The sequence below is a fragment of the Marmota flaviventris genome, chromosome 19, assembly GCF_047511675.1.
Source record: "Marmota flaviventris isolate mMarFla1 chromosome 19, mMarFla1.hap1, whole genome shotgun sequence".
In the NCBI taxonomy this organism is placed as follows: domain Eukaryota; kingdom Metazoa; phylum Chordata; class Mammalia; order Rodentia; family Sciuridae; genus Marmota; species Marmota flaviventris.
The window spans coordinates 37,594,205-37,619,959 of record NC_092516.1 but is presented as its reverse complement, the minus strand read 5'-3'; the positions used below and the strand labels follow the sequence as shown (position 1 = coordinate 37,619,959).

General features: G+C 59.4%; 1 long non-coding RNA gene across 2 annotated transcripts; it reads right to left on the bottom strand.

Moving 5' to 3' along the window:
• Positions 1-15,225: 15,225 nt before the first annotated feature.
• LOC114078795 (uncharacterized) lies at positions 15,226-21,638 on the bottom strand. Of its 2 annotated transcripts, XR_003580401.3 has the most exons (3): positions 21,421-21,561; positions 18,085-18,620; positions 15,226-16,506 (listed from the first exon to the last, which is right to left on the bottom strand). It is a non-coding gene; the product is annotated as an uncharacterized lncRNA (long non-coding RNA). The 2 variants fall into 2 exon arrangements; XR_003580400.3 differs by lacking the exon at positions 15,226-16,506 and having other exon boundaries at positions 18,081-18,620; positions 21,421-21,638.
• Between the last annotated feature and the right edge of the window lie 4,117 nt (positions 21,639-25,755).

The following is a 25,755-nucleotide window of genomic DNA, read 5'->3' as shown; positions in this document are numbered from 1 at the left end:
CCGTGACACAGCCTGTAATCCCAGTGACTTGGGAGGCTGAGGCAGGAGGATGGCAAGTTTGAGGCCAGACTTAGCAACTTAGTGAGACCCTGACTTAAAGTTAAAAGAAAAAAATAGAAAGGGCTGCGGATGTGGCTCCACGGTGAAGCACCTGCCCAGCACGTGTGAAGCCCTGGGTTCAACACCCAGCGCCAAAGTCTTAGTGGTGTTGATGTCATTCAGCCAGTTCTGCCGCTGGCCCACTCCCAAGGGTGGGTGAGCCTGGCTTCCTCCTGGGGCTCCTTCCCTTGGGCTGCCCCTCTTGCCCACATCTTGCCCTCTGCAAATCAAAGGCCTATCTGCCCGACAGGTGGGAGGCTGGAGGGAGTCCCTGCTCCTCTCTGTGCCTCAGCTTCTCCGTCTTAGGGAGCCAAGTGGGACAGTGATCATTGCCCATGTGCTCTGCCCAGGCTGGTGCTAGTGCCGGGACAGCAAGGCTGACCTTGGTCCACAGAGGGACAGGAAGTGGAGGACGTGGGGTGGTCAGCTGAGGGATGTCAAGCTGTGTAGGAGAGGACATAAGTGCTTCTCCCTCCCTGTGCCGTCCAGGGTCTCCTGCCCAGATGGGCTCCAGAACCCACAGGGCACCAGCCCTTAGCACAAGTCCTCCCAAGCACCGTGGAGAGCGGCACCATCACCTGATTTTGTTTTACCTCCTTGTGGTACATATTGGCAATGGAGGCCTAAAGGCAAGGTCAAGGGCCCAGGTCACACAGCGCATTTTTTTTTTTTTTTTTTTTTTAGAGAGAGAGAGAGAGAGAGAATTTTTAATATATATTTTTTAGTTTTCGGCGGACACAACATCTTTGTTTGTATGTGGTGCTGAGGATCGAACCCGGGCCGCACGCATGCCAGGCGAGCACGCTACCGCTTGAGCCACATCCCCAGCCCTCACACAGCGCATTTTTAACTGCTATTCTGCAGAAGGAGGGGTGGGATTTGGGGGGCCCACCTGTCTTAGCTTGCCCCTTTGTCTCTGAAGCTCCCAGGGCCATACTCCTTGGGTCAGCAGTGATCAGTGATCTGTTAACTCTGCAGTCTCCCAAGGGAGTCACACACACACCTGCTGGGCAAGGGCTTTGGTGCCCATTTTTGTTGATGGAGAAACTGAGGCCACAGTGTGTTTCCCTGGTGAGCTGTTCCTGTGAACAACCTCAAAAGGTCAATAGGAGCCGGGCTTGGTAGTGCACCCCTGTAATCCCAATGGAGGCTGAGGCAGGAGGATCGCAAGTTCAAAGCCAGCCTCAGCAACTGTGAAATGCTAAGCAACTCAGTGAGTCCCTGTCTCTAAATAAAATACAGAATAGGGGTGGGATGTGGCTCAATGGTTGAGTGCCCCTGAGTTTAATCCCTGGTACCTAAAAAAAAAAAAAAAAAAGTCACCAGGGAGCTGTGTCAGGATGGCTGAAGACCCTAACATCCTTGTTAATTGCTACAGGGGTGTAACCTAGGGAGAGGGGTGATGATGGTCCTGAGTGAGGGGAAGAGTCCTGGGGGGGCCAGGGCAGGGCCCAGGACTCATGGGATTTGGGACTGGCTAGGCTGTAAAACCCCTTGTGCTTGGCCAAATACCAGCCTTGAGTGAACCCAAGATGCCACCATCTTTTCTTTCCACATTTTTTATGAGTGCATTGTAGTTGGAGGTAATGGTGGGATCCACTGATACATATTCGTATATGCAGACAATATAACAATACAATTTAGCTAGCATCAGTCTCCACCACTTCCCCTTTCTCTCCTCTCCTCGCTCCCCCTAATCCCTTTTCTCTACTGACCTCCCTTAGATTTTTATGAGACCCACTCCCACCTTTCTTTTCCTTCTTCCTTTCTACATTCTAAATAGGAGAGAAAACATATATATGTGACCCTCAACCTTCTGAGTCTGGCTTATTTAGCTGACCAGAATGTTCTCAAGTTCTATTCATTTTCCTGCAAATGATATAATCCCATTTTTCTTTATGGCTGAATAAGACTTCATTATATGTGTGTGAGTGTGTGTGTGTGTGTGTATCTGTGATATTTTCTTTATCCATTTTCCATTCATCTGTGGATGGTCACATATGCTGGGCTGGTTCTAGATAGTTCGGGGTGCGTCCATCTTTTTGTGTGTGTGTGGGGGGGGGGGGTTTGCTGGGGATGCTGCCATCTTTGAGGAAGCTCAACTGCCCAGACAGGCCAGGCAGAGGGCTGTCCAGAACTGGGCTTCAATGACCAGTGAGAGCCTCTGTGGCAGGGAGGGGCTGGAGCCAGCTGGGCGGGGTGGGGTGGGGCGGGGCAGAGCAGCCTGCTGCTCTCTGGCCTGGAGGGGTCCATGATGACTTCTCCAGATGGATGCGGGGCTCCAGGGATGCAGGCTTCAGCCGGGTTATAAATAGACCAGCGGGGTTTGAGGAAGGAAGAGCTGGGATTCCTATCAGATGAGAAAGTGGCTGGGGGAATCCTCAGCTGGCCTGAAGATGCCAGGGAGGACAGCAGGGAACGCAGGTCATCAGTCGCGGGTTCAAATCCCCGCTCTCTACAACCTTCCCAACTGCACCTTGGTGTACTGCTGTGACCCCCCCAGGGGTGGAATGGGGGGTGAGGGGAGGGTAGCAGACCACGTGGCCTTCCGTCCTGCACCCACGGTGTGCTGGGATACAGTGGTGAGCAAGACAGGCAGCCCCCTGAGGTCGCGTGGCTTGTATTGCAGAGGGGACAGGAATGAGAAGTAGCTCACAGATAATCAGAATGTTATAGGCGATAGGTTCTCAGGAAAAAATAAAATAAAATACAGAAATGATGTGGAGCTAGCTACACAGCCCTGTCTGGAAGCCGCTCACCAGCCACAGGGAGCCATTAAGCACTTGGAACATCTGAACTGAGATGTGAGCTTAAAGCACCCGCTGGATTTGGAAGACTCTACCCCAAAATGTAGAATGTTCTCATTAGTAATGGAGCACATGTTATCACGATAATAGTTTTGACACACTGGGTCAGATAAAGTACATAATTAAAATGTATGCCCCTGGCTTCGACAGTGTTTTTAAATGTAGTTAGTAGAAAATTTAAAATTCCTTTTTTTTTTTTTGGCAGTACTAGGAGCGGAACACAGGGCCCTGAAGAGGCTGGACAAGCCCTCTGCACTAAGCTCCTGCCTCCCACTTCTATGCCTGTGGGCTCACAGGACGGACTTGATGGGGGAGCTGTTTCAGCCTCACCAGGAAGGGGCGCTCGGTAGAGGCGGGGAGGTCACAGAGGTGGGACTGGGCAGGAGAGGTTCCGGTTGCCCCAGTGAGGAGCCCTAGAGTGCCCATCCCCCAGGGTCCAGACACTTGCTCCAGGGTTATGGGGGGGTGTCACGGGGTAGGCTGGTCTGGCTCTGTCCCTTCCCTAGACTCCTGTCCCCAGGAAGCCTGTGCTGCATCCCCACACCAAGCTCCACAGCCGCAGGCTGCCTGCCTGCCCATTCTGGCTGACCCGGCTGGCTCTGAATGCTTGCTCCAGCCAAGATGGTTGGGAAAGACCCACGGGAGCCTCCAGCTCCCAAAATAACTTCACACCAGTTCCAGGACATCTGTGGAAGGGGGAGGAGCTGAAACCCAGAGCCACAAGCCCCAAGGAGCCCCAGCGGGGTGGGACTGGAAATGGGCAGGAGCAGGGAGAGTGCACCCCCCAGGCTGGACAGCACTAGCTCCTTATTGTCCCAGAGGGGAAATGAAGACCCAGGAGGCTGGAGAACTTGTCTGAGGAGCACTGGCCCATGGCGGTGGCGGTGATGATGTGAGCTGGCTGGGCACTTTCCCCCGTGCCCTTCGCACTTGGCCACCACTCACCCAGCTGGCAGGCAGGCTCTGATGGAATTTCAGGTTCCCCAGGGGGTTGGGAGGTGTCCCCTAAGCAGTGTGGCCAGCACTGGGTAGAGCGTGTGGATTTTCCCCGGCTCAGGATAACTCAGCTGTGACTGGCTGGCCACTATGGAATGGAGGGAGGGTGGGGAACCCGAGGCACAGAAGAGGGAGGTGACTGTCCTGCTAACAGAGCCAAGAGGAACCTGAGAATCCAGGAAGCAAGAACGTAGGGGTGGTCTTTGAGTCAGGAATTCTCCTCCCAGGACCATGTGATCCAGTCATTCATTCAGTCATTCAACAAACATTTATTAAATGCTCATTGTGCCCTGGGAGCTGGGGGGCCACCATGGACAAGAACAATCTAGGTTAAAGATGGAGATCCGGAGGTGGATGAGGCTGGCCTGAGGCCACCAGGGGTGTGGAGGGCTTATGGGGAAGGCTTATGGGGAGGGGGGTCAAGGGCCGTGGGCTGGTCAGTGTCAAGGCTAGATCTGCAGGGTCTCCTGCCCTTGACCACAATTCCTAGATAGGAGAGGCACTTCTTTCTGAACCAAGAGTGTCCATGAAATGACTGCGGCCATTGCTCCCCACACAGGGCTCCGCTGGTTTTGGGACAGTGTGAATGTTGCCGTGTGTTTCTCAGGAGGGAGAAGAACAAGGAGAAACCACGCATGCGTAGGGCTTGAGTAGTGGATGGAGGGCCTTCCACGGGGCAGGGAGGCCCGAGAGAGGGCCAAGTTCCAGGTGAAAGTGAAGAGCTGGGTGCAGTGGCCCATGCCTGTAACCCCAGCAGCTGGGGAGGCCCTGAGCAACTTCGCAGGACCCTGTCCCAAAATAAACAGAGTAGGGGCTGGGATGTGGCTCAGTGGTTCAGAGCCTCTGGGTTCCCCAGTACCAAAAAATTAAAAATTTAAAAATAAAGTGAACAAGAGGTATCTGAGGGAGCCTCAGAGCAGGCTGCCAGGCCGGCACCCAGGTGCTGGTGAACACCTATCCCAGAGGAGTTGGGTGGGCTAGACACTGAGCCCAGATCAGAACCCAGGGGCGGGTTTGGGGGCAGGAGAGCACCCAAGGAGAGTGGGAGGTGGTAGCCTGTGAGCCCACAGGGAGCCAGGCAGACCCCTGCTTCCCCGCCTCCTCCTGCCCACGGATACCCAGGACCCTGTGCTCTTGGTGGGTGGGTCACAGCAGTCCCAGAGAGAGCCCAAGGCCGGAGTCCAGTGTGCCTGCTCACTCTGACCACCAGGCCACCCCTACCCCCACTCTCTGTCCCTGGTCCAACCGCTGCTCCAACTTCCCTGGGCTGGGACGGGACACGAGATTCTTTCAAAAACATTTCCTTTGCAAAATAATCCTTCGAAATATGTTTTTGGAAACAGACTCCTGATCTGAACAGGAAGACGTTAATTATGGTCCCTCCCCAGGGGGGCGCGGGGGAGGAAGCATGGTGGTCAGAAGCAGGAGCAAGGGCCAGGTTGGCCGCTCAGGGCCGACCCACGCCCAGCCTGGCCTCCCTGCCCCACCGCCCCAGCGGCCCTGCTCGGCCTTCAGCCCACAATAGGATGCAGAGACCCAGGGAGGGGCAGCGACTGTGGCCAAGGTCACAGGTCAGAGGCAGAGCAGGGTGGAGCCCCCTCGGCTGCCCACAGTGTGCCCACGTGGGCAAGCATGAAGGTGACAGGCACACTCTGTGGCAGAGAAGCCATGGGGTCTGCAGGACTTGCTCACCTCCAAGTGAATCTCCAGGCCGGACTTCCTCACCCAGCCAAGGCACCCCCAGGTTCAGAGGAGCTGGCCAGACTTGGACCCCAAGGAAGAAGGAGGAGATGGGGCCTGAGGAGCCCCTTTATGTTCCTGCTCTTAGACCCCCAACCACCCTCCAAACAAGGGCCACCCGGGTTCTCCTTAGGCCTGGGTGACTGTTTCTGGAGGCTTCCACTGTTAAGCTCCTGATGCTCCTGTCCTGGGCTGTGTAGTCTGACTGGTATTAGAGATTGGGGTTGTCTTGGAAGTTTGACCTCTTCTTAACCATCCAGATAGGGATCCGAACACCCAGCCTATGGCACCAGGGTTCATCTGAATGTACCTACAAGGAATAAGCCTAGGGGCCACCCATCTATCTGTCCATCTTTCCAACCACCCGCCAATGCAACCAACCATCCATCCAACCATCCATCCACCCACAATCCATCCATCCATCCATCCATCCATCCATCCATCCATCCAACCATCCATCCACCCACAATCCATCCATCCATCCAACCATCCATCCATCCATCCATCCATCCACCCACTAATCCATCCATCCATCCATCCATCCATCCAACCATCCATCCACCCACTAATCCATCCATCCATCCATCCATCCATCCATCCATCCATCCATCCACCCACTAATCCATCCATCCATCCATCCATCCATCCATCCATCCATCCATCCATCCACACGTTTATCCATATACCCACCCTCCAGCGATCTCTCTACCCTTTTATCCATTATCAGTCTCCCTGCCCTTTTAGCCACTCACCCCTCTGTCCCCTATCCATTCCTTTCTATCTTTCCATGCTTACCTGCCCATCTGTCATCCACAGGGGACAGGATTCTAAGGAGGGAGAGTCAGAGAAAATCATGGAGGATGTGGTGAGAGGGTCAATGGAGCCCGAGCCCCACCCAGGACTTCTTGCTCTTCCCCGCAGCCAGTCCCCTCCCCAGTGGATGAACAGCTTCCTCCTCCGTAGTCCCTATTTGTCCCACAGAGGAGGCTTTGGAGGATGGAGGCCTTTGCAGTCACTGCCTGTCCCTGGCACAGGCTCTAGAACCCTGTGGATGTTTTCTGAGAGGGTTATACCTGCCTGTTTCAGGACAGTGAGGGGCAGCGTGGTGTCACCTCAAGGAGCCACAGAGGGGACTCTGCCGGGAGAATGAGAGGCATGTCTGAGCAGGCCTTGCTGACCCCCGCGTGCTCCTGGTCACCCTTGTGAGCTCTCCACAGGCACGGGTTCCTGGGGAGGCTGTGGGAAAGGCCCCTTGCAGACCCCTTGCAGGCCACAGGGCATCTTGTGGGGGAGTTTTTGTCACCCCAAGGCTCCGGAGAGGGCCCCGGACTCAGCCAAGGATGATTCAATGGGGAAAAAATGCCCCAGAAGGAGGACTGCACTTGGACTGCCAAGTCACCCTGGGCCTGGGCCTCAACCCCGTTATCTGCTACTGGGATGAGTGAGGGGTCTCTGGACCCTCTGACCCTGGGTGGCTCCCACTCAGACGGACAGACCCTGACTCAGACTCCTTTTCTCCGTCTCCCTGTCTGTCCTTTCCTGTGTCTGACCCTCATGGTCTCTGTCCCTTGCTCTTTCTGTCTGCCTCAGCAGTCTGTCTTGTCGCGCCCCTCCTCTTCCTCTCCCTGTCTGTCACACCCTCCCTCTTCCCTGCAGGATGTCCAGTGCCTTCTCGGGGCCTCTCTGCAGATGCCCTGCCCTGTTCTGAGATAGCCGGGCCTCTGCCCTGTGCCCAACCTCAGACACACTCGGGTGGCCCCTTAGAGTGACTGAGAGTGACTGACTGGTCCATGCAGCCACCCCAGCGCTCCCCTCCCTAGCTGCCTGGAGAGTTGGGGTGTGGCCACTGGGGGTTCTGGAACTAGTCGCAGGTATGCTCAGGACCTGTGACCCAGCACCACCTGGGCTCTGTGGCCAGCGCTCAGGAGGGTGGGTAGAGGGTGGACACAGAGTAATCAGATGGATGGGGTGACGTTGTGTGGGGGGTGCTGAGGCAAGATGGGCATCTATTGTCTGTGCCCAAAGCCTGCCTGCCCCAGTGGCCTACTCAGTGCCCACTCCCAGTCCCTTACACGACCCCCAGTGGCACAGGCCCTTGAGGCCGGGCAGGCTCCTGGAACACGCCTGTGGAGGCGGCAGGAACTGCGTGCTCACCTTACCTGTGGAGGCAGGAAGGGAGGCTGGCATCCAGAGGTCAGCCAGGAGGTGGGTGGACAGCAGCGTGGGACTCTGGGCCACTCCAGCCCAATTGTCCAGACACCTGTCCTCCCAGTACCCCCAGCCCTCTGTCTAGGCCACGCCAGGTCTGCAGAATCCCAGGTGTCCTGCTCCAGGGGACCTGAGCAAGGGGAGAGGTCAGGCTGTGGGAGACCCAGATTGGGACCTGGCCTGACTCTGAGCCTGCCTGTCTGTGAGACCTGGGCCACTGCGTCCTCATCTGCTGTGCAGATAGCAGCCACCCTCCCTTTGAGGCCATGAAGGTCTGTCCCCGCCTCCCTCCACCCTGGGCTGACAGTTCCAGCTTCACTGTGGCCCCTTCACGGTCTCCTGAGTCCTGACTTTAATTCAGACCATAACAGAGCCCACCCACAGGAGGCACTGTCCCCTACCAGGGCAGGACCCCAGGAAGCTGAGGAGCAGTTTCACATGTCCGAGGGGCCCCAGGGTCCCTGCTTCAGGGCCCCTGTGCTACTTCCAAGGGAGCCTGGTGGGCCTTCGGACCCCGCCCTCCCCCAAGCTAGGGAGGCCTCCGGGGGCCTCCAACCCAGCTGTGGCTGGGTGACCTCTGAGCATTTGGGGTGTTATCCAAGTGGGGGACAGGGGACTAGAGAGGGGCTGGTGGGTGGAGTCAGGAATCTGGGGAAGGCCACACAGGCTGCCTCTTCTGCCCCAGGCTGCTCCTCCCTCAGCCTCCCCGCATCCTGCAATTTGGCACAGGCCTCACCTGGTAAATATTTGGTGTCTACTGTGAATACTTGCAGCTGTGGGCAAGACACGTTGGGAGTGAACACTGGGCAGGGGGTGCCCCTTCTTGCACCAAGCGCTGTCCTGCTAGGCCCACCAACCCTTATCCTCAGGCTGCCTGGACCTCAGTCTTTCCATCTAGCAAGTGGGTTGAGCTGATTCCAAGGGCAGCACCCCGCTGCCCACCGCCCTGATACTTGCTACCCCAATTCCAATTTCCTTTGGGGCAGGAAGGGAAACTGAGGCCCAGAGGGTCACACCAGCCACTCTGGGGACTCAGGGACATTAGGATCCAGGCACAGGCCAGGCCTCCCCTGCCCCCTCAGGCTTTGGAGGGGTGGGGGCTGCGTCCTGTTTGTCTGCCCATTGTTCCTGACGCCACCAGGGCCCTCGACCACCCCACCCCCACGGCAGAGAGGAGGCTGCCAGGGCGGGGCCGGGGCGGAGCCCGCGGGGAGGGCAGCGGCCTGTTAACAAGCTCCTTCCCAGCTCCCGCCCCGGCTCCCCAGGCCCTTCCCAGGCGGAAAATTCAATTAGTCTCGAGCAACTGCTTTGCTGAAGATCCAGAGAAAGGCGGGCAGAGAAAGGGACCCGCCTGGCGGCTGTTGTGTGGGGGAGGAAGGGGGCGGGGAGGCCACTGCAGATGGGAGGCAGTCCGCTTTCCTGCGCAGTCCCCTGTCTCTTCCTATGTGACTGTGTGGACCCGGCCCCCCTGCCCACCTGCTTCCTGCAGAAACCGGGTCCTCAGAGTGTTCCATGGGCCCCTCCGCCACAGCAGCCAACCCTCCCTGAGTTAACCCCCAGCTCCAGTGCTCATGTGGGAGGCATGGTACCTGGCAAGGTGCACAGGAAAGGACAGAGTCCCACAAATAGTAGTCCCAGAGGGGGCACCCCTCCCTGGTTTGTACACTGGCCTCTTGTCCAGTCCTCAAACACTCTGTTCTTTTGGCCCTGGGCCTTTGTACATGCCACCCCTCCCCTTGCCTGGCAAGCCACCCTTTCAAGAACTTTGTCCCAACTAAATCAGGCTTTCTTTCCTCTCTGGATCACCCCGGGCATCCCAGCAAGCAGACAGAAGGCTCCCGAGGCGGGAGGGATCCCGTGAGAGTCACCCTCTGACCTCCTGTCCAGCACAGTGCCCAGCACAGAGCAGGTAGGTACTCACAAAGAAATTGGCAGAGTTGAAGGGCACAGGGGGTGTGGGCCCAGCTCTCAGGTTCACACATGAGTTCAGAAAACGACAGTCCTGCAGCAGACATGCCCCTTGTTGACTGGTGAACTCCTATGCATCCTACAGTGGCCTGGTGACCTGTGTGCCCTGATCTGGCATGCCCAGGGTGACTCTGAGAATCAGTGAGGCTGTAATTGCAGCTTGGCCCTGTGCCTGAGGTGTCTGCCCTTTCCTGTGGGACCCACTCTCCCTCTTCTCTGGCCCATGAACCACCCAGGTACCCCCACACTCTGCTGTGCTCACTCCCAGAGCCCTGGGGTGAACATCGGATCACTTTGTCACCCCATAGAGGCCCTCTCCACCATGCAGGGGAAAGGACAGGGCAGGCTGCCCTCCTGGCCCAGTCCTCTGTCCTGGAACCCCTGCCCCACAGCCCAGCCGGGCCCTCCCCTATTGCTGTATGCAGAGTGAGGGGGGCACCCTATTGAGGCATTCAGGACGAGGAGCTGAGGAGCTGTGGGCAGCCATGGACAGAGCACTCTTGGTCCTTGGTGAGCAAGGCTCTCATCTGAATGATCCAAGTGGCTAGGTGGGGCTTGGGGGCCACCAGGCACACACTGTAATCCAGTGACACAGGAGGCTGAAGCAGGAGGATGGCAAGTTTGAGGCCAGCCTCAGCAACTTAGCGAGACCCTGTCTCAAAAAAAAAAAGGTCTGGGATGTGGCTCCATGGTAGACGCCCCTGGGTTCAACCCCCAGGACCAAAAGAAGGAGCAGCTTCCATAAGTTCCTTAAAGGGCCAAGGGGTCACCCATGGGAAGGACGAGGGGATGACTTGCATACGGACGCCCTAGAGGCCAGGGGCAGGGGTGGGGCACCTGAGAGTTATTTGTTGGGGTCCACTGTCAGGGGAAGGGCTGCTTACCCGTGGACGGGGCCAGGGCCTGCTGGGGATGTGGGGTGGGGTGGGGAGCCAGATGTGAGGAGGGCTGTGTGCTGAGGAATGCGGCCGCCCCTCCCCTCTCTGGAGAGACAGAGGCAGATGGCAGGGGCTGATCTTGCAGGGGGAGGTGGCCAGAGGCTCTGATGGCCCCCGCAGCCCCTCGTGGGGGGACGCATAGCCTTCTCAAGTTCCAACCTCTGCCAGCTGTGTGCATCTGGGGCCTGCACTGAGGAAACCCAACCCCAGCAGGAGACAAGAGCCTGAGGCCTCTCTGAGTCCCAGTGGCCGGCCCCATGGGCTCCCCAGACAGGTCCATAAGGCCATTTGTGACCTGAGGTGACATGACTCCCAGAGATTGCCTCTGAAAAGGGACAAGTGAGAGCCCTGAGCCTGAGACATGGCAGGTGACCTCATCCCTGAAAAGGCTGGAGGGCTCCTGTGTGAACAGGGTTCCCGATCCCCAGGGGGCCTCAGAGCCGTGTGCGCTCACCTGTGTAGGCCTGAGGAAGACCGGCTCCTGGGCTGGGGACAGGGGACCAGATGGGGAGGGACATGGGACCCAGGAGGCAAGGGCAGGAGTTACTAGGCCCAGAACTGCCCTTGAGTCTGTTTCCCCAAGAGGGCCTCCCCTGAGGCACAGCGGGGCCCACTCGGAGGCCGAGCTGGCCTCTGCTCAGCCTGTGGCTCAACCTTAAGTGCTCCCTCCTGTTCAGATGGGGAGACTGAGGCCCTCCCCAGAGCGGCCCCTGCCTCAGCTCCCAGAGCCAAGAGGGCGGGCCCTGCAGGGAGGGGGCTGCCAGATGGCTGTAATCCCATGTCAACAGGGGCTTAGACACCTGCTCAGCTCCTTCCTCAACACCCAGGGGCCTGCCCACATTCCGGCACATCTCTGTGGGCCAGGGGCTTCCCCAGGAGCCAGGGTCTGGGCCTCCTGCAATGGGGGTGGGGGGCGCTGCCTTCCCCACTGTCGCTGTCGGGAGCTCCCTCTGATCTCACAGTCAGCTCTCAAGGCCAGGCTCCCCACCCCTGACCTATCCTGTCCTGGCCTTGGCCTTTTCTGCACACCTTGGGGCTAAGATGTCACAGTGAATGAGCGGCAGGCATGGGCCAGTGGGGAGTCCGAGGGAAGCCAGGTGCTATGGCAGAGGGGGTGGCAGGGGCCCAAGGCCAAGCTCTGGATGGGGGGCAAGGCTGTTGGGTGGAGGCTGGGGAGATGGAGAGCAGAGCCCTGTGTTAAGAGCCGGCTGTTGGTCAGCTTGCTGGCAGGGCACGGGGCTGAGCAGAAAGGCCAGCCCCTGGACAGAGAGCCACCCTGAGGAAGGAAGTCGCTTGGAGGGCCTGGGACTGCGAGTGTACTAAGGTAGAGATGGAACTGGGGATGAGGGTCACTGTAGCCACGGAGGTCAGGGCAGCTTCTGGGGTGCCTGCCCTCCCCTCTCTGTCCACGCTGCCTCCCTACCCCACGCTGGGCACTTAGGCCTGGCTTAGCCAGAGTGTCCCTCAGCCAGAGCATGTGCGTCTGCAAGTCTGTCCCCTATCCCCGGGGTCCACCTTAACTGCCTTTACCCAGGGTCCCACCAGACCACTGTTGAGTGGCCTCAGGGATCCAGGGCAGGGGAGGGGTGGCCACTGCAGGGGAATCAGGGAGGAAGGTGGGGCTGTTCTTGCCCTGGCCTGCACCTGCCCCCTGTCCACCCTGCCCGCCCAGCAGGCCCCTCCTCCCTGTGAGTGCAGAGGGCCCTTTCCAGGTCTAGATTTCCATGTCAATGGCCGGCCAGGCCGCCTGGTAAGCTGGTTAACAAGCCCAGCGAGGGGAGGCGGGCGGGGTGTTAACACACAGCCCCATTCTCCCTGGCTTGGCTCAAGGTTGCCATGGTGTCTGTGAGGCCTTCAGGCCCAGTTAATCCTTTCTTGGGGCCTTTCATCCTGGCGTCCCACCCCCAGGCTGGTCCTGGTGACTGGGCCATGCCCAACAAGGAGGGCTCCTCAGCAGGGTCAGGAGAGGCCATAAATCCACCCCCAGGGCCCCCAGGCCCTAGGCCCAGCTCTTTGTCCTGGGCATTGTCTCCAAGTCCCCAGCCCTCCCGCTCTGGGAACTCTGGTGGCGGGAAGGGTCTTTGCCAGGTGGTCAGCTCCTCTCCTTCCAGAGTGGAGACTCCTCAGGACCGTCCCCTGGTCTCTCTGCTTGTCCTGTGGCCTGTGGCCTCCTCTCCTTCTCTCTCCCAAGCTGCACTCCAGCTGTGGCCTCCCTGTTCCTGGAACGCGCCGGACTGCTCTAGCCTCAGAGCTTTTGCCCTAGCTGGACACCCCCTTCCCCAGGTGTCCCCACGACTCCTGGCTCCCCTGCTGCAGGTCTTTACAGTCATATCACCTCCTCGGGAGCCACAGGTCCTGGGTCTCTGACAGCACAATCCCTCTGACCCACCTTGAGTGTCACTTGTCATCTGTCCCTCTAGAACACTGACTCCAGTGCTGGACAAGGACTCCAGCGACCACTGCAGGTGATGGACTAGACTACAGCAAGGGATGGGAGCTCTCTCTGCTTGGGATGGAGGTCGCAAACCAAGGACACAGCAGCTGAGGTCTCAGTCTGGGCTGACCAGACGGCACCCTGGAGGACTCAACTGCCCCATCTCCATGGGGGCCCGGAAGCTCACCACCAAGACCACCTCCCTTTCCTCCAGCATCCTCGATCCCCAGAAGACAGAATCCTGGAGTCCTGGGAACCCCAGGCCAGCATGTGACCTAAAAGGCCAGTGGTCCCGCTGCTCCTCCCTGCCACTCTGCTCACAAGCCCCCAGTGATGTGGGCCCTGGCTCAGGGGCCAGGAAGTGCAAGTGGACCCCCCCAACCCCCTGCTGGTGTGCTGCTCCCCAGCCCATGGCTGCTGGCCTTGTGGCAAGGTGGGTGACTGCTCCCCTCACTTCCTGGCTGGCCCAGGTGAGGAGCTGCTAGCAGGGCCCAGAGCCCATCTGCATCCCTGAATGTGGAGTGAGAGACGCACTTGCTGATGCATCCACAGCTCCCAGAGTCTCAGGGCAATTTCACCAGGCAGAAAGGACAGGAGGTGGCTCCCTTTGACAGCCGAGAAAGAGGACTCTTTTTTTTTAATTAAAATTTATTTATTTATTTTTAGCTGTAAATGGACCACAGACCTGTATTTTATTTATTTACTTACTATTAGCTGGTGCTGAGGATGGGGCCCAGGGTTGGGCAAGCGCTCTACCACCACCCCAGCCCCAGCCCGAGGCTAATGAGGCCCCTGGAAGGCAGAGCCTGGCTGTCCAGTGGGGAGACCACCCCAGCCTTGCTGATCAGACTTGGGCCTCCTGACAGAGCTCCGAGGCCTCCCCAGACCTTGTGAGATGAACTCATGGGCCCCCATGTGGCGACAGTCCTTAGGAGGTGGGGACAGCAGGAGGGTCAAAACTCAGGGGTGGGTTGTGGTGAGAGAGCCCCCTGGGGCAGCTTCCGTTCCTCAGTCACAGGGGCTCAGGAGGGGGACACCACCTTCACAGGGCCTCTCAGGAGATGGAGCAGCAAGACCCCCACCCCTGCACCCCACTGTGGGGAAGGATTATCAGGAGCCCCAAGAAGGCAGCGGAACACAGGCGGGCAGCCTCTCCCCCAAGGGCTTGGGAAGACTGGGATTCTGGAACTCTCTGGGGAGACCTTGGAAGCTCCGACCTTGCAGCTGCAATTGGCTGCACAGTAGGGGGCGGGTGGCTGCCCCCAGCCTGTGCCCTCTTGGAGACTCTCAGCTGACCAGTCGTGAGGGTGGCACTTCTCTGCCAAATGGAAGGCATCGCAGCTCAGAGAGGGCAAGAGACTTGCCCAGGGGCACCCAGCGAGGGCCTGTGACACAGTATCTGTGAGTGGATGAGGAGATGTGCTGGTCCAGGCCTCCTGAGCCCACCATGCCCTGGGTTGATCTTCCTCAGCAAGCAGAGAGCCTGCAGGAGGGGCAGGGCCTCTGCACCTGGGGTGGACACCGGCTTGGGCGGCCTCCCCCTCCCAGGTCCTGGTTGGGGTGAAGGTGAGCCGAAGCGGCCCCCACTGGCTGCCAGCCTCCTGCAGCTGCAGTGGGCCAGGCAGCTGCTCTCAGAGGTTGGCAAAGGCCCCTCTGGGGCTCAGGGATCTGCCGCTGTGTGGGCGCCCCCAGCCTGGAGCCCAGCCGGCGAGTCAGAACAGGCCCACCCATCTGGGAAAGGGCCCAGATCTGTGCCCCAGGAGCCCCAGGCCCCACCCCCACCTCTGCTTTCCTCCTTCCACCCCCAGCCCCTGGCCCAGTCCACCCACCAGCTCCTCAGCACCCACTAAACCCAGGCTGGGCTTCGTCCGGGGCTCTGCCTTCTCTGAGCCTCAGTTTCCCAACTTGCAGCAATGCAGATGAATGAAAGCCACCAGGCCGTGCTGCCAGACTCAGACCCCACGAAGATCAGGGGGCCATGGAGAGAATCAAAAGGCGGGGAGGGGCACAGAGAGGTTATGTGCCTCACCTGAGGTCACTCAGCACAGTCAAGATTTAAGCTCCAACAATATGGCTCCAAAAGGCAGATAAGCACACCCTTGAGCAAAGTGTCACCCCTCCCAGCCTCAGTTTCCCAGGGAGGTCCCAATGTCAATTCCAAAACAGGCTTGGCACGGTGGATAAGAAGTGGCTGTCAGGCAGTTTGCAGGCAGGGCCTCCCTACTACCCCCACCACACACACACACACACTGAGCCTCCCTTTCAGTGCCTGTAAAATTGGGGGATCCTGACCTGCCAAGAAGAACTGGGCAACAGAGACAGCAGACTCTCAGGTGCTGGTGTGGAGAGTCAGCAAGCTGCAGCCACAGTCCCCTGGCCTTGCCTGACCCAAGGGCCTGAGACTGGACGAGCAGGCTACAGACTAAGAGAGCCTAGACCCAGACACCATGGGGGGTCGGACACAGAGGTCGTGGGAAGGGGCCTCAGGGAAGGTCCCTGTGGATACACCTGGGCGGTCCCGCCTCCTGGGGGACAGGAGGAGATGGCATCAGGACTGGCCCCTCCCTCCCTCAGCCAGACGGCCACCCCGCCTGCCTGCTGTCCTCACCAGCAGGGACAGAGCTGCCCGTGGCCCCTGGGGAGTAACCTCCCTCAGACTCCACAGAGGCGAGGACAAGAAGAGACGAGGAACCTGCTGTGCGGGGACACCTGAGCCGCTGACCAGGCCCCAGGGGGGTGCACGTGGGGGCTGGGAGGCAGAGAGCAGGCCCGTTCCCACCACCTCCCCACAGAGGCCCTGGAGGGATCTGGCCAGCAGGCCAGCTGGGCTGGGCCTGCCCTGACCTGTGTCTGCTGAGCTGGGGTCCTGAGACCAGGCCAGGCACACCTGGCCTCAGCTCCTTTGTCCATGTCCAGGGACACTGTCCTTCCCTCCCTGGCCCTGGGAGTCCTGCCGGCAGACAGGACTCCATTTCACAGACAGGGAAGCTGAGCCCCCAGGTGGTTTCTGAGGGACAGAGCAGCTGCTGCCAGGCCTCTGCTGGGGGGCCAAGGAAGCCCCCAGAAGGTGGAGACCCGCAGACCTCGCTTCCAGTCCTGGCTGCACCTCCTGGCTGGAGGACCGCTGAATTTCAGTTTCCACATCTTGTAAAGAGCTCTGGAAGATCATCTGAGTTGACACCGGCATGGCATGCGTGATCACACTGCAGGAGGCGGCTTCCGGCTGGTGGGGCAATCTGAGGGGGCAAGCGCTGGGAGCCCAGCCTCCTCGCTGGCCCAGGGCCTGGTGGCCGCTCGCCCACACTCATGCCCAGGCCTGAGGGCCGAAACACCCTGCTAGCAAGAAGGCTTAGCACAGGGGGGAGGGCAGGCCTGGGGGGGAGGGATTGTTGGCCTATCTGTATGCGACCCTCTGTCTCTCATGCCTCGCAGGGGCCTGGGATGCTGGGAACCAGCCAGGAGTCAGGGGCAGGTGTTAACTGTCCATTTGTGCTGTGCGGGTGGGGACTGCAGGTCACATTCCTGGTGGGCAGGCCTGGCACTGCCTGCTCCCTGCTCTTGGAGCCGCCAACCCTGCCTGGGACCAGGCTCTTGGTCCCCATGCCAATCGGTGTCCCCCACCCACGTACACCAGTGCAGATAGGGAAACTGATTTAGCAGTGAGGGAAGTTTGGCCTCATAGGTCCCTGACATTTGGGGGTATTGTGACACCCCCCCCCCCAAAATATATCAAGTCCCAGCCCCTGGAAAGGGATCTGGCTTGGAGAAAAGGCCTCCAGAGACGTAACTAGTTAAGGACCTTGAGATGAGGCCATCCTGGAGGGAGGGTGGGTCCTAATGCAATGAATAGTGACCTTGTGAGGAAAGGACACAAGGCTCAGAGAGGACCCTGCTGGAGACAGGATGGAGCGAGGCAGTTAGGCCAAGGAGCACCAGGAACCCACCAGAAGCCAGAGAGCAGCCAGGGACAGATTCACCCTCAGCCCTCAGAGGGACTTGGCCCTGCTCACACCCTCACTTGGACTCCTGTCCTCTAGGACACGGGGTGGGGGACCAATTTGTGTGTGTTTCTCCTTCCTCCTTTTCCTCCTTCTGTCTTTCCTTCCTTCGAAAAGGAATTGAATTGAATCGAACCCAGGGCCTCATGGTACTAGGAAAGCTCTTTACATTGAGCTGCATCCCCAGTCCTCCCCACCCGCCTGACGTTAAACTTTGATTCTGACGCAGGCTCTTGCTAAGTTGCTGAGGCTGGCATTGAACTTGGGATCCTCCTGCCTCAGCCTCCTGAGTCGCTGGGATCACAGGTGTGCGCCACTGCACCCAGCTCCATTTTTGTTATTAAAGGCACTTGGCTTGTGGCACTTTGTCACAGCAGCCCTGGGGCTGGGAGGGTCTAAAGAGGCTCATCTGTCAGAACCCGGGAGGATGGGAGGCCGGGCCTGCTTGGGCGTCTCATGGGCAAGCTCCCAACCTTCCACGACATGGGCTACTCCCCAGACCTCTGAGTTTCGGATTTCAGCTCATTGACCCATGAGGGTCCAGGGGCAGGGGCTTGCAGTAGACCAGGTCTCCTGGGTCCAGGGGCTGAAGGGGACCCTGCTCCCCAAGGAGCAGAACAGATATGGGTCCAGCTGGAGCTCCTGCCGCTGTCCAGCCACGGGATCCCTCCCCTCCCCCATTCCCATGGACTGGTCTCCTCAAGTTCTAGCTTTCTAGGGAGAGACCCTCCATCTCCACCCTGCCCTGGCCCCGTCCACCGCAAACCCAGGAGCCCCTATTCCCCTCAAACTGTGATCATCCGTGCCAACGTAGCTTTGGCTTCTGGGAGGTGTCCCCCAAATGCTCCCAAGAGCCACTGAGCTCATTGGACCCCGGGACTTTGCACCTCCGTTACCTCCTTGAGGTGCCCTCATGACACCCCTTTTATTGGATCCTGCTGATCCTGCGTAGAATTCCGTTTTCAGGAGAGTCCCAGCGGCAAGACTGGCTGTGCCTTGTCCCCCTTCTATCTCCACCATTGCACGTGGGTCCAGCATCTCCATCACATTCCAGTTTCAGGAAGGGGAGGGTTTGATGGTTGCCCAGTACAAGCCAAGTGACCCTGAGGACTCCCCTGTGACCTACTAGCGAGCCGCTGCCTCGGAAGGCCTCAGCATGGCTTGTCCCCAGGCCCTCCCTTGTGTCTGGAGGGGTCACCAGGCCGGGCTTCAAAGCAGACCCTGTCTGTCCGGGGCCCAGACTGCTGTTCCTTAGGGTAATGAGCCCTCAGGGAATATGTCCACTGGACGCTCAGGAGTCCCAGGGAAGTAGCCATTCAGCAGATGCTCGGGATCAGGAGAGGGCTGAGTCCTCCTCTCCCTGAAGTGCCACCCTTAGGCCTGGGGTGCAGCAGAGGCAATGAGGGCCAGGGCAGAGGTCACAGAAGGCTGCCTGGAGGAGGAGGGGTAGAGGGTCAGGGTGGACTCCAGAGCAGCTGACGCAGCCTCAGGGGCCTCGCCTCTCCAGGCAGCACATTCCCCATGGACAGACCTTCGGTCGAAGGTTGCTGTCACAGCCCTGGCTCCCCAGAGCCAGCCCGGCCTCCACCTCCCACCTTGTCCTGGCCACCTCTCTGGAGACCGAGGATGAGGCCAGCAGGACCCGCCTCCTCCTTCCGGAGTTTCCAGCTGTGCTGGGGCAGGAGCCATCTGGGGGCTGATGGGACGGGCTTAGGCGTTTGCACATGGGGAGACACGTGTCCCTGGACATGGCCAGCCCCCACGTGCAGACTGGCTGCATGCCATGTCCCCCCACCACCTGTGGACACACAAGTGCACTTGGGTGCCACCCTGTGCCACACCGTCTGGCTGAGAGACACTGTGGTTCCCAAGCCATCACAGTGCTTTTTCCTGCACACGGATTGTGTGCCACCAGCATGCCTCTTTGTACTGGGGGTCTTTGTTCTGTCACCGACACACCCAGTGTCGTGCAAGTGTCATTATTAGCAGAGCTCCCTCAGGCTCTCAAAAATGTCCCAGTTTAGATGATAAAATATGTGGCCGCCTCTGTTTGGGGCACCAAGAGAAAGACACCAGGCTTCTGCACAAGGGCCAAAGAGCAGGTCTTAGGCCCCAGAGGGGGTGAGGGGAGAAGGAGGGGCCCAGGCTGGGTGCTGGGAGGCATCTGACCACCTGGCCTCCAGTCCTATGCTCCCTTGACCCTTCAGGGGGGAAACGCAAAGCCTTGGGATTAGGATCTGAAGTTGTCTGTCCTCCAACACTGTCAGGGGCGGAGGCCAAGGCCAGCCTTACAATCTGAGCGCGGGCTGGGGAGGACACCACCAAGGGGAGCAGCCCCGGCTGCAGAAAGCCTTGAGTGATGGGGAGGGAGGGGACAGAGGGCAGTGTCAGGGCCACTGTGCGCCTGGATGGAGGTCATGCACTGACCAAGGATGGACACTGAAAATCCTGCCACGCTCTGCTCCTAGAGCTGCAAAGCAGCCATGCTTTCCCAACAGTGCTCCTGGGCAGAAGACAGGGCATCAGCCAGGCGGGGTGCCGTGCTCCCCAAGGCCCTGTGTCCACTGTGGCAGCAGGTGTTCACAGACATGAGCCCCCAGGTGCTCCTTCTCTGGAGGCTGCCCAAACAGCCCAGAGGATGCTGGGACCCCAGCCCTGGCCAGGGCCACACCGGCTGGCCAAGAGACACTGTGGTTCCCAAGCCATCACAATGGCCCCACAACAGGGGTCCCTGGGGATGGAACTTAATCTGCAGCATTGAAGACCTGAAAGCTGTGGCCCCTGCCACAGCCAGCAGACGCACCTGCCCGCCCCACCCAGGACACCCGATCCATCATGGACCTGCCTCAAAGGGGGACACTATCTCCAGCATTCCCTGCCCCAAGGCAGAGACATGGAGGGAAATTGGGTCGCAGGGATAGAGTGACAGCAATGGTGGGTGGGGACCAGACAGGAAAGAGGGCGGCCATTGAGGACACACCAGACCTGAAGAGCTGCCCCGGGCCACAGAGCCCCAAGGGTGGCTTCAGGGACAGCTGGATTCTGGGTGCAAAGAACAGGCAGAAATCCTGTGACACACCCAGGACAGGGACTCTTCCTCTCTCCCTTTCCCAGAGAAATGCCACAGGCCCTGCTGTAGGCTGGTTTGGGGTCAGGCCTCACCCCTCTTGGAGCAGGCTAGCCAGCCACCTGCCCCTTGAACTGGGCCTGTCCAACTCTTGCTAAGGCTCCTGGCTGGGCAGAGCCAAGGGACAGCAGGGAGAAGCCCAAGGTCACCATCACCACCCAGCCTGCCTCTGAATCAGCGTCCTGTAGTCCCCGTTCAGGAGAGCTCCGGAGCCCCTGCCCTCTGACTGTGGGTGCCTAGAGAATGGGGGATGTGGTGAGCCCACCGAGGCACACTCCCCAGGGTGACATGCCACACGCTATGTGGCCTAGGCAGGCCGCCCTCCCGCCTCAGTTTTCCCATTTGTGAAATGAGACTTTGACCTTAGGCTCCTGGAGGCCCTTCTAGCTCCTCTAGCAAGGGCCACGGTTGACCTCCATGGTTGAACCCCAGACGAGAGCGGGGCTGGAGGGTATGGAGGGGTAAAGGGAGGAGGGGGAGGGGACTTCCTGGAGGAAATGGTGGCTGAGCAGAGGCCAAGCTGGGCCCACTGAGCCTTCCCGGCAGAAGCACAAGCACAGAGGGCGAGACCTGGGGAGTCATGGTCTGGCCAAGCCAAGGAAGGCCGAGAGGCTGGCAGGGGCTGGACTGGGCTGGCCTGCCAAGGGGGGCAGCCCTCATTGTCTGGTCAGGCCCACCTGCCCCAGCTGCAGGGAGGTGGGGCCCTCGGGGCTCTGCTTGGCCTGACCTGCTGTCGCACCCAGAACCACCCCAGGGGTGGTGCAGGGAAGCCTGGCCAACCACGCCTGGTCCTCGGCTTCCTCGGGAGGGGGGGGCTGTGGCCTGGGCCAACTCTCCTCTCACCCCAGCCCTGTGGGGCCTCCCCGCCAGCAAGCTGCTGCTCAGACAGCGCCACACCCAAGCGCTGGAGACCCCCCTGCCCACTGTGTGACCCAGGCCAGCCCACTTCCCTCTCTGACTGCAGCTTCCTCATCTGCAAGATGAGGCCAGGAGGCTCCCTGCTGGGCCGGTGACCCTCTACCCCCCCCCACCTTCCTGCCCCTCCTGTCCTCGGGCTTCAACACCCCCCACCCCCGCAGTTAGCAGAGGAGATGGGGTGCCCTACCTTGAGGCCAGCCTCAGGGCTACGGGAGGAGGGGGCACTGGAGGCTAGGCAAGAGGAGGCCGGGGGTTGAACCTGGCAGGCTCAGTACAGTTGTCTCTGCAGCCTTCCTGTTTTGGAGATTAAACCCCGGCTGAGCAAACAGCTTTCAAGGAGGCTCCTCCCTCCACCCCAGGCCTGAGGCTGGGGCCACCTAGAGACTGTGGAATGACAGAGATGGGCCTGTGACCTCAAACCCCCCTCCACCCTGCCCCAGCACTGCCCAGAAGCCTGGCCCCAGCCCCAGTCCCTCCCTGCCCCTGCTGGCCATCACCCGGAAGCCCCCTGTGCAATCCTTCCGTTCTGGGCCGCCACACTGTCCTGATGGCCCTGCCCTCTGCAGCCTCTGCCTTCTACATCCTCTGGCCTTGGGTGACCTCCTGCAGGAAGGCAGAAGCAGCCGCTCCTTGGGCCATACTGCGAGGTGCATGCCAGGCACGGTGGGAGAACCCTGCCATCTCTCCAGTGGCGCCTTTGGATTAGAGCGTTCTTTGCTGTGGGCCCTTCCTGGGTGTCCAGGTGTCCAGCAATATCCCTGTCCCCTCCCTAGTACATGCTAGCACAGTGGGCCCTCTCCAGTGGCAAGGATGACCAAAAATATCTCCAGGAATTCATTGTCAAATGTTTCCCAGGGGACCAGAATCACCTCTGGTTAGACCCCCTGGCGGCCCCAGCAGATCAAGGGTGTGAAGAGACCCTGCTACAGAGAGGGGCTCAGAGGCTATGGTGGCAGCAGTCACAGCTCTGCAGCACCGAGACCCTGTCCCAGGCTCACCTGCCCACTTCCTCTTTCTCCCCTCCCACAGAGTGGGGCCCCTGAGCTACCCAGGCCTCCCTCTGCAAATCCTCTCCAAACTAAGCTCCAATATTGGCAGAGCCTCCCAAGGAAGGAAGGAGGAAAACAAAGGCTGAGGGGGCCCTCAGTCTCCTCCCAGCGTCCTACCTCCCTGGAAGAACTGACTGACAGACAGGGAGGCTCCAGCCTGGCCCCAGCCGCTTCTCTTTTGGTAATGCACTTTGGGCCACTTCTCTTTTGCTCCCTAACCTTCCGTGGCTCCCTATTGCTTCCCATGGCATCCTGAGCCTGAACTTGAGGCTCCTGTTCACTGCTCCAGCCTCATCTCCCATGGTGGTTCTACCCACATCCCTGCCTAAGAATTCAGCCTCTCCAGACCCTGACAGTCCCACCCGCTATCTCCCCATCCAGCTTCATCTACCCAAAGCTTAAGCCCCAGGGGAGGCATCAGTGTCTTTTTCAGAAGGCTTTCCAGAAGCTCCTCTCCCCCAGCTCTGGCGCATGGTGTATTCTCTTCACCACGGCCGGCCCAGCACCTTTGGGCCTGACCCATCTTCCCATCCCCACCACCCTCTGTCTGCCCTCAAAATATCTGGGTGCCTGTTGAATTCTTCCCACAAGACTGTGAGCTCCCCGGGACCAGAGGCTGTATCTGAGGCCCCATCTCAGCTCCCCTGTGCCAAGCACAGCCTTCATGCCGAAGCTTAGGCAAGGTGTGGGCGGGTGGGCAAAATGGGCAGGAGGATGGCTGGATGGTCAGACAGGTGGAAGGGTGAGTGGAGGTGGAACCGACACTCAGGTACTGAAGTGGCAGCTCACCTCTTTGCAACTGAGCACATCATTCCTGGATATAACCCCCACACCACCCCGACTTCCAGAGCAGCCTGGATTATCCCGATGCCATATCTGCCCACCCTTGAGGGAGTGAAGGAAGCAACACTCCCGTTTTGCAAAGGTAGAGTGTGAGGTCAGGGAGCACCCAGACTCTGACCCAGCCTGGAGCCTTCCCACCATTCCTGGGGTTATGACTGGGGCAGGGGATCACGCCTGGAGCCTGCCAGGCCCCAGCAGAGCCGGCCCACCTCCTGCTCACCCACACAAGCTTGCCATTCTTAGGGACACAAAGGCCATCTGGGGCGGGGTGGCTCTGGTGCCTCCCTGGTGGGTGTCTGGCCTCTGCAGGATGTCGGTTAAGTGGATCCTGGTGGTCCAGCTCTGCTACTGGGGGCTGCAAATCAGATTAGCTCCAGCCAGCCCCACAGCCCAGCTGGCCCTAGGGCAGAGTCCCCAGAAGAGGCTCAGCTGCCAGGCCTGGGCCTCTGCCCTCCTGGTGTGGACAAGTCCTGGCCCCACAGTAGAAACCATCCCCACCATGGGGTCCGGGCATGCTTCCTTTCCTTTTTGAACCCCTAGACCTGTCTAGGAGGCCAAGGGTTTGCATGAGACCCTTTGAGGCCATGTCACAGGGCAGACCCACAGCCTGCTGTCTCGAGCACTTGTCTTCACGAAGGCTTCCTGAGGCCCCAATCCTTCACCAGTCAGAGGTCAGCAGGCAGCTCTGTGCACCTCTACCCCGAGACCCACGTTCCTCACAGCTGAGTGTTTGGGGACAGAAGCAAGGGAATGTGGGGCTGGGGTGCAGGCTCAGCGGCACAGCGCTTGTGTAGCGTGTGTGAGGCACTGGGTTTGATCTTCAGCCCCGCATAAAGATGACTAAAAATAAAATAGAGGTATTGTGACCATCTACAACTAAAAAGGAAGCTGCCGCAGCAGCAAGGGGATGCTCTGTCCAGCCCAGAGCAGGTCTCTGTATCCCCCGCCAGGTCCACCCTTCCTTCCCGCGGGTTTATAAAGCTGGCAGCGTTCAGACACTGAACACAGCTGTGAGCAACACGGTTTCTGCTCTCACATAGCTGACATCTGGCCCCTTCCCAGCCATCCACATGCTTCTGTCTGGCTGGCTGTCCATCTACCCATCCAGCTATCCCATTCACCCTGCCCTCTCTCATCCATTCATCCATCTGTGTCCATTCATCCCTCCACCCATCCATCCATCTGTTCACCCACCTGTGTCCGTTCAAACCTTCCAATCATCCATCTACCCATCTGTCCATCCATCCATCTACCCATCTACCCCCCGACTCATCTGTTCAGCTAGTATTTACTGAGCATCTACATTGTGCACGGCCCTCACAAGGAGTAAGACATGCCCCTGTCCCCAGGAGGCAGATGGATAAAAAGACAGTTTACAGCTTCATGTGGTCAGTACCAGGATGAGGAGGTTGGGGAGGTTCTGGGTGAGGCAGTGCTTAGCTGGACTGGCAGGGTGCCAGGACAGGTGTGCTCCAAAGCCTTGCCCAGTCACCCAGCCCAAGTTGTTCATGCAAGGGTCAGGGTTCAAGCCCAAGTGTCAGGCCACCAGTGGAAAGGTGGTCACTTTCTCCCTGCAGAGCCTGTTTGGGTGGGCAGGGCAGGAAGGTGCCAGCCATGGCACCTTCTACATGTCCTTACTACAGAGAGGAGTAAAATCCTGAGGTGCACAGTGAGATGGGAACTGTCCCAAGACCATACAACGTGTGGGCAGTGGTGAAGGGTGCTGGGCAGAGTGGGCAGGCAGGGCTGGGATGAGGTGGGTGCTACACTCACAGCTAGCGGCTGCCACTCTCCCCCTGGGATAGGGCCATGCCCCACCCCACCCAAAGCTGTGGGACTCAGTTGTGCCCTGGGTACCCCCCGCCCTGCCCAGGGAGCTAGCCCTCAACCCCGCCCTGCCAGCAGCAACTGCTCACTCAGAAGCTGGGCCAGGTGTCCCTGAGCCACCTCCATCATGCCACTGTTCCTTGGGGAGCCCACAGGCACCAGACACTCTCTCCAGCAGCCGGGACAGGCTGGACACGAGCCTAGGTGTCCAGCCTCGCCTTCCTGCCATAGCCTTGCTGTAAGGTTGAGGGATGCTGCCCGCCTTCCCTCTCTGGGCTCTGCCGGTTCCTGGGCCACGGAGCAGGGCCACCTGACACAGGGCAATGAGGGGTCGTCTCAGATGACTTCCTACTGAGTTAATGGGTGACCCATTACATCTCCACACATCTTCCCAGGACCCCATGGGAAGGCTGGCCAGCAGCAGCCCAAGATACCACCCAGGAAGGCAGGCAAATGGCAGGCTGGATGCCATCCCCTGGTGGGGCAAGGACAGGACCAGGCCATGTCTCCCAGGACTTGGCGGGACTGATTCCAACAGGAGACCCTCATATGCTGCTGAGCCTGTGGAGGTGGGGCCTGAACTCAATAAGGATACAACAGCGCCCTTGAGCCTAACGTGGGGACTGGGGGCCCTTGGGATAGCCAGCGGCCTCGCATGGCCTTCTTGGTTGTGTGAGTCTGTTGACTTTCCACCCACCCTCAACAGACAGGTGTCCTAGTCATTAAGGCATCCAGCTGTCCAGAAGCCACAGCTGGGGGGGCAGAGGGGCTGTCCCAGGAAGCACAGAAACCCATGTGCCTAG